Here is an 8,318-nt window from a genome sequence, read left to right on the forward strand (position 1 = left end):
AAGCCAACATTTTCCTTCAGAGATCTTCAATAAATGTTTAAATTAGATAGAAAGAAACTGAAAGTGTTAGTCACTCAGTCCTGTCTGAATTTTTGTGACCTTCATTCAGCAAATACTCATCTTGTGCACCCTCCCAGGGTGGGTAGAATATACTTCACACTCTTGACTATGACTTTGGCCATGAGGCTTGCTTTAGCCAAGGAAATATTAGTAGACAGGAGATATTAGTACACATAAGGAAAACAAAGACTTGATATCAGTGTGCATCTTGGGACTTGCCCTCTTGCTTCTCTGCCATTGCCACAAGATCTTTCCCTGGTTTGTCCCAAAATGAGAAGAAACATCAAGCAAAGTAGAACTAGTCAACTTGCAAAACTGCAACAGTGAAGCAGAGCTTCCTGAGCCTAAGGCAGGATCACACTGACTAACTCACAGCTATACACAGAGAATTAAATTATTTAAGCAACTGAGTTTTAGGGTAGCTTGTTATACAGCATTTTCATGGCAATGGTTGACTGAAGCAACTATTTTAAAATTTATCCCGCTGCTACTTGATTCAATCTCTATAGTCTTTATTTGACCACTTATTTTTGTCTTTTGTGCATAAAAGCACGAATGTTTTTTTTTTGGTCTTATTTTTCATATTATTAGAACACGAAATAATGCTTTTCCATAGTAGGGACTCAGTAAATACTGCTAATTGGATGAATTAATGAACTAACAATATTCTTAGTACCCGTCCCTGATGGTTTTAGGGTGGCTATTTCTCCTTCATCTCTCACAAAGACATTTTCACTCTGCAGTCTGTGTACAATGAAACCCAGGAAGCAAATTTCTTTTGGAGAGAATTTTAGTCAGGTGATATAAGAGAATGCTTCCCTTCAGGGGAGTCTTGAAGGTTATTTTTATTTTTATTTATTTTTTAAAAATTTAATTGGAGGCTAATTACTTTATAATATTGTCCTGGTTGTTGCCATATACTGACATGAATCCGCCACAGGTGTACATGTGTTCCCCATCCTGAATCCCCCTCCCACCTCCCTCCCCATCCCATCCCTCTGGATCATCCCAGTGCACCAGCCCCAGCACCCTGTCTCATGCATTGAACCTGGACTGACGATCTATTTCACATATGATAATATACATGTTTCAATTCTATTCTCATGTTATTTTTAATTGCAATTACTATTTTGCAAGTTATCATTAAGGAAAAGTGGGAGTATGGTGGTCCTAAAGGCTCATGTTGCAGTTTCCAATTTGGTGAGTCAATTTGTACAGAAAGTATATAGAGGGACAGGTTGTTAGAGCCAGAGGTCTAGAGCCAACAGTATGGCATTCTGCATCTAGAAACAGCCACTGTAACCAACACCACGGTCCTCAGAGTAATATAAAGATTAAACTTGAAATTCATTTATTGAAAACCTACACTATGATAGACACTATGTGATAATAATTTGATCTCATGTAACATAACATACTATGAAGCAGGGTTCACAGAATATTATTCCCATTGTGTGGGTTTAAAAAAACTAAGGCCACAGTGAGTTTAAATAAGGATAAGGAGACGTATTAAGTAGAACTTGGATAGGACTGAACAAGGCTTTCATTTCTAAAGCAACAAGTAATCTTTGTAATATTAATGCTGGATCCAAGTACAAGTCAAAGAAAATCTTGTATTAACACGCTATAGAAAATACTATGCCAAATAAAGGGCTGGCTAATACTTTTAACCTAAAAGTACATTTAGTAAAAGTCAGATTGGTTTTTATTTTCAAATTGATTCTAATTCATCATCTTAGCCTTGTTTTTCCCCTTTCCAGATTTAGATGTGTTACACATATTAAACAAATGAATAAATAATCATAAAAATAATCTCAGAATCCTCTTCTTCTGAGTCTAGAAAAAGCCACCATAACCAATACTATAGACCTCAGAGTAATCTAAAGATTAAAGTTGAAATTTATTTATTGAAAATCTACTCTGTGACAAGTACTATGCCAAATTAATTTGATTTCATGTAATATAGCCTACTATGAAGCAGGGTTCATTATTAGGGCTATGTTGCATCTCACTGGCTCTACATGCATTGAATTGTTTCAACCGGGTAGTAAATTAGAAAGTATGGAAGAAGAATCAGGAAGTTAAGTGAGGTTACAGCTTGTGGCGAGTTGAAGTGAGTGATCTGTAAAGGAGACACTTCCCCCTTCGGACTCTGGGTGGAGGCACTTGTATGTATAGTATGAAAATACCACACAAGCACTCTGGGGAATCAGGTCATATTTTAGTGTCGTCTTAATTCATGAAACCAAAGAATGTCACAACTGAAAAAAGGCTGTTATGAATAAGCAGTTTTATACTTAAATTTTAGAGAAGGGAATACAGATCTAGATATTCTAAATGAGTTAAAAATCTCCTCTATTTTCCAATTCTTAATCACATTGGTCATGATTGCATAGAGTCTAACTTCACTTCTTATCCCAGAGGAAGGCTATTCTTCAATATCAATCAAGTGATTTTGAGAAATTAATTTATCTTTTATGAGTCTCTCTGTTACAGTACAGCATCCCCACAACAAATTGGAAAGCATCCAATGGGTATTAGTCACTGTAGAATGGGCTTTTATTTTGGACAGGTTTGGGTTTTTGTCTTGTTCTTTTATATAATATCTTGCTTTGGGCATTACCAGGTTTTGTTGCTATCTTTCAGTAAACACAAATCCTTTAGCTTTTAAGTCATAGATTCCTTACTCATATGATCTTTTGTCCCCCCATTCACAGTGTAAAATGACCTTTTCCCTATGTCTTCTCTGGCCCTGAATTCAGAAAAACATGGTCATAAATTAGGTGTGTGCATGCCTTCTCAGTCATGTCCCACTCTTTGCGACACTATGAACTATAGCCTGCCAAGCTCTTCAGTCCATGGGAATTTCCAGGCAAAAATACTGGAGTGGCTTGCCATTTCCTCCTCCAGGGGATCTTCCCAACTCAGGGATCAAACCTGAGACTCCTTTGTCTCCTTCATTGGCAGGTGGGTTCTTTACCACGGAGCCTCAAATGCCTTTAGGGTCAAGGAGGTGACATGTCCTATTTAAGTCCTGTTTAAGGGGACCATCTCTTTGATACTGGGGCTTCCCTGCTGGCTCAGATGGTAAAGAATCCACTTGCAATGCAGAGCACTCAGGTTCAATCCCTGGGTCAAGAAGATCCCTTGAAGAAAGGAATGGAAGCCCACTCCAGTATTCTGGCCTGGAGAATCCCATGGATTAGCCTTGTGGGGTACAGTCCATGTGGTGACAAAGAGTCAGACACAACTGAACAACTAATATTCACTTTCTGCTTGATACTGAGCTTCAGATGATTTTTTTCCATATGGAAACATAAACCCCAAATGGCAAATTATCCATATTTTCAGTATTTTCCAAAATTTTAGATTCTTATGGAAATGTCACAATCTTTAAATGCAAATATTTTCTTCAATTTTCTCTTTTGCAATACCAAGCAAACTGAAATGTCTGTGTACTGAATTCAGCCTCAAGATCTACCATTCTGCCACTCCCTGGTTTTAGTCCTATTCCAATAACTCTCTCCCTGTAGCTTTAGACTTTAATTCTCTGAGCCTGTATCATCATCTGTAAACTAAAAATAATTGCGGTCTTCCCTGGTGATGCAGATGGTAAAGAATCTGCCTGCAATGTGGGAGATCTGGGTTCGATCCCTCGGTTGGTAAGATCCCCTGTAGAAGGGACTGGCAACCCACTTCAGTATTCTTGCCTGGAGAATCCCACGGACAGAGGAGCCTGGCAGGCTACAGTCCATGGGGTTGCAAAGTATCAGACATGACTGAAGTGATTTAGCACGTACACGTACACATTCCCAGTAAATTTCTCTGATGTCACAAATTATTTAAGGCATGGATAACCAACCATTTAAATGAACATAAATGCTAACCCCAACATTTCTCAATAATTGCCTTTCATCACATCATCTTAGGAAGTTGTCTACGAATCTGACAACATGATCACGATATCAGTTTGAGATGCTATCTCAGTATTTCACTATTTTAAAATGCATGTATGTGACCTGATTGAATTATCCTTTTTTTTAGTAGTTGGTATCATTCAATAAATTTTATTAAATTGTCTAAGTTATCAAAGTTATTCATATACCATTTTTAATAATATTTCTTTACTATCTTTTTATCGTCTGAGAGTTTCTACAGCAACATTCTCTTTTTCATTGCTCATATTGCTTGTGCTTCTCTTTTTTCATTTTTTCTTGATCAATTTTGTGACGGATTTTTTAGTTTTATTCATCTTTCAAAAAAACTACTTTTGTCTTTATTTTTTCCATCATTTGATCTTTATTTTATTGATTTTCACTCTTACCTTTATTCCTAGTTCCTTTTTCTTATTTTTGGCTTAAATTATTCTTCCTTCTCTATCTTTTTAAGGTTAGGTTTAGAACATTAATTTCAAACCTTTTCTTCTTCTTCCCCAATATAAACATTTAAACATATATATCATTTTATCAGATCATGGTTTTAGCTGTTGCTCACTAATTCTGATTAAGGTGTATTTTTACTACCATTTATTTAAAAACATTTTCTAATTTACTCACAGGTTTTCTTTCTGATCCACAGAGTGCTGGATCCCACCCTGAAAAGTCCTTATTGTGTGGACCAGGTTGGAGTCACAGAATCAGCATTTCCAACAAATTCCCAAATCATGCTAAGGCTGCTCTCAGGCGTGGTTCTTATTCTCCAAGAATGGCCTTTCTGAAGACTCTTCTCTCTAGCAGTTTGGAAACCCAGTTTCTTCCGATACTGGGCTACTTCCAGAATCTCTCATTTTCCGAGCAATTACTGTGTGCCTGTAAGTGGCGTCAAGTCTTGCAGGGCTTTGCCCTACATTTGTTTAGTCGGACATCTGGAGGGGCCACCATGCATATTTCTGAGGCTCCTTCTCTGTGCCACTCCCTCATCTCTGCCAGCCTCTGCCACAGAAATAGCAGCTTTAGCAGGAACAAAATGGAATCCCTGTTTTCTTTTTGACCAGCAGGTTTGCTCTCTTCTCTGGGAGCTCTTCATCCTTAGGCAGCAGTTTGAATGTGGCCAGGTAGAAAATCGAAGGGAATGTGGGACTCAATTCTGGAGTTATCCTTCTTTCATGAATTATGGTTAAATGCTGTGTTTTGTCCCAAAGCTTAAAAAGGTGTTTCATATATTTTATTCTATTCTGTTCATTTTTAATGGCAAGAAGATAAACCTGACATTCAGTATTCTGCTGTGGCCAGGACTGGCTGTCTATATAAATCATTATCGCAAACTCTTACCCTCAAAGGAATGAAAGATGTTCTCTCAAATAGCTCATTGCTTTTCTTTTCTTCTACTCCTCATTTTCCACTCTCCAATTCCTGCTCCAATTGTAAAAGACATAGCAAAATACTCAATACTTGGAACTCAACTAAAAGGGACCCTCAATGCAGGAGAAATCATTCTCTAAAGTAATACTTTGACAGAACAAGGTAAATGGAAACAAACCATCTGATGCAAAAAAAGTTGTTTTTCAATTGTTGATTCATTTTAAAATAATTCATTCCATTTATATTTATTGAACAGTGACTTTTTGTCAAGCACTGGGTTAAAGATTGGGAATTAAACAATGAGAAAGAGAGACATAATTTTTTATTTCAATTTTAAGAGAGAAAGCCTGAAAGAAAAATCTCACAGTGGAAAAAAAAAAAAAAAACATTTCAACTGCCTAGATACCAAGAGTTCTCTTTTGTTAGTATCTACGTTAGTGAATTCACCATGATTTAGGATCCAGAAAACTGACCATGTCTTAGTTTTAGATATAATCAAATCCTAGACAACTTAATTCATGATAACTGAACTCACTGGAGAGTTACCAGCAATTTACTCTGAAAGAGCAATTTCTTAATTTATACTGAGGTCTCTAACTACCCTCTAAGTCTGCTGACACACCCTCAGACCAAAACATTCTTTCATTTTATAAAAGTCTATTATAGTCAAGAGTTGTTTTGTGAGAATGAAATCAACACAAAGATTGCTAAATGATAAGAATGGTTTCTGGCACCAGGCTCTGGTAATCTAATACTATGCTTGCAGAGTAATAATAGCTAATATTTACTCAGCTGTTATTTTCTCACAGTATTTTGAAGTGGTACATACAATTACAATCCCTGTTTTACAAACAGAGGTACTATCTCACAGAAAGATTGAGCACCCAGAAGGTGGTAGAGTTGGCATTCAACGTGCTATCTGGCTCAAGGGCCCAAGTTCTCCACTGCTTTGCTACAGAGCAATACAGAGTCATATGCAGCATAGTTCCAATGGGCTCATATTCCACATAGCTCCAATCTGCTAGAGCTGTCCAGAGCACTGCATTCATTAGCTGTGAACAACTCCAGGTATTTTCCTTAGCAATCCTTGATATGTAGCTTAGCTTGAAGGACATCATTTCTGATATTATTTCATCAAACTGTATATAGATCTAACTTACTATTTTTAATAGAGTTGCCTAAAATTGGAGTATCTTATTTATTTAAACACTTTCTTATTAAACTGTACTCAAAATGCTTCTTTCTATGAGAGGCAGCCTATTGTAATTGGTAAGAGCATAGCTTTGCTTCTCTGTCCTGCTGTTTAGTAGCTTTGCGACCTCAAGGAAGTTATTTCACTTCTGCACATTCCAGTCTCCCTTATCTGTGACATAATTATATAAATGTTGAAGCTGAAACTCCAATACTTTGGCCACCTGATTCGAAGAGCTGACTCATTTGAAAAGACCCTGATGCTGGGCAAGATTGAGGACAGGAGGAGAAGGGGACGACAGAGGATGAGATGGTTGGATGGCATCACCAACTCAATGGACATGAGTTTGGGTAAACTCCGGGAGCTGGTGATGGACAGGGAGGCCTGGTGTGCTGCGGTTCATGGAGTCGCAAAGAGTCAGACACGACTGAGCAACTGAACTGAACTGAATCATGTAAAAAATGAGCTTACCTCATAAGCTTTCAAAAGAATTAAGGAAAGTGCTAACATATAATGTGATCATTACACAATTTGTTTTTCACTATTGCATACAATGATACAATTGTGCACCATTTGGGCACTTACGAATACTGCTTTAGGTTAGATTTTTAGATGCAGAACCGCTGAATCAAAGACATGTGTACTTTACATTTTTATAGAGTGTACAGAAAATTATTCCCCAAACAGATCATTTTGATTAAATACCCACAAAAAGTGTATACCCTGGCAAATATTATTTTTAAAATGTGGCCAATGTAATGTTGAAAAGATTACTTGACTTTGTTATTCTATTTAGCATTTCTCTGGTATCTAGTGAGTCTCATTATAATAGTTATTTAACCATATAATATTATGTAATATTGTGATTTATAATAAGAAACATTTATTTGATTTTCATCCCCGTTTCTGGCACAGAGGTCCTAAAACCCTTGGAATTTACTAAGTGAGAATGGTAAAGATGTCTGTCTTTTTATGTAAATGAGGTGAATTTTGGATGGGGGTCTGGTTGCCAGGACAACCAACCATCTGATTAGAGGGCTACACTTCTCAGTCCCCTGCCCCCCATCGACTCCAGGGAGGGGAGAGGGGCTGGAGGTTGAGTTCAGTCACAAATAGCTAATGATTAAATCAATCATGCCTATGTAACAGGGCCTCCACAACATTTTTAAAGGATGGGGTTCAGAGAGCACTGTACTTGGTACTGGGAGGATAGGGGAGCACTCTGAGAGGGCATGGAAGTCTGCGTCCTTTCCCCATCCCTCACCGTGGATGTCTCTCCCATCTGGCTGTTCCCGAGTTACATCCTTTTATAATAAATCAGCCATGTGGTCTCTTCTGCCATTATCTGTTCGAAGAAAGGCACTAAGTCAAACCTACGGCTATTAAATGTGTCTCTAAGACCTGTCAACACATAGGGGAGGAGAATTAAGCTTCATCTTATTGAAGGAAGGAGCATCAAAGAACCTGTGGAAATATTTTTAACACTTCAACACCAGATATCTCTAATCTTTCTATGAATTTTCTGTTTACAAACATGACCATTTTTTTAAAAGTCATAGGTTTTAGGGCTCTGCTGCATCTGACAATCTACAAATTGTAAGCCACAAGACTGGAGTAGAAACAGAGTCACATTTTAAAACATATCTCTCCCATCAATCACCTGAGTAAATGCCTATATATTTATGAGGAAATCTAGTATCACCTCTCTCTCTCTCTCTCTCTCTCTCCTTTACTTTCTTCCTTCTTTGGAAAAACAAAGCAATCCT

This window comes from Cervus canadensis, chromosome 25, assembly GCF_019320065.1.
Source record: "Cervus canadensis isolate Bull #8, Minnesota chromosome 25, ASM1932006v1, whole genome shotgun sequence".
NCBI lineage: Eukaryota > Metazoa > Chordata > Mammalia > Artiodactyla > Cervidae > Cervus > Cervus canadensis.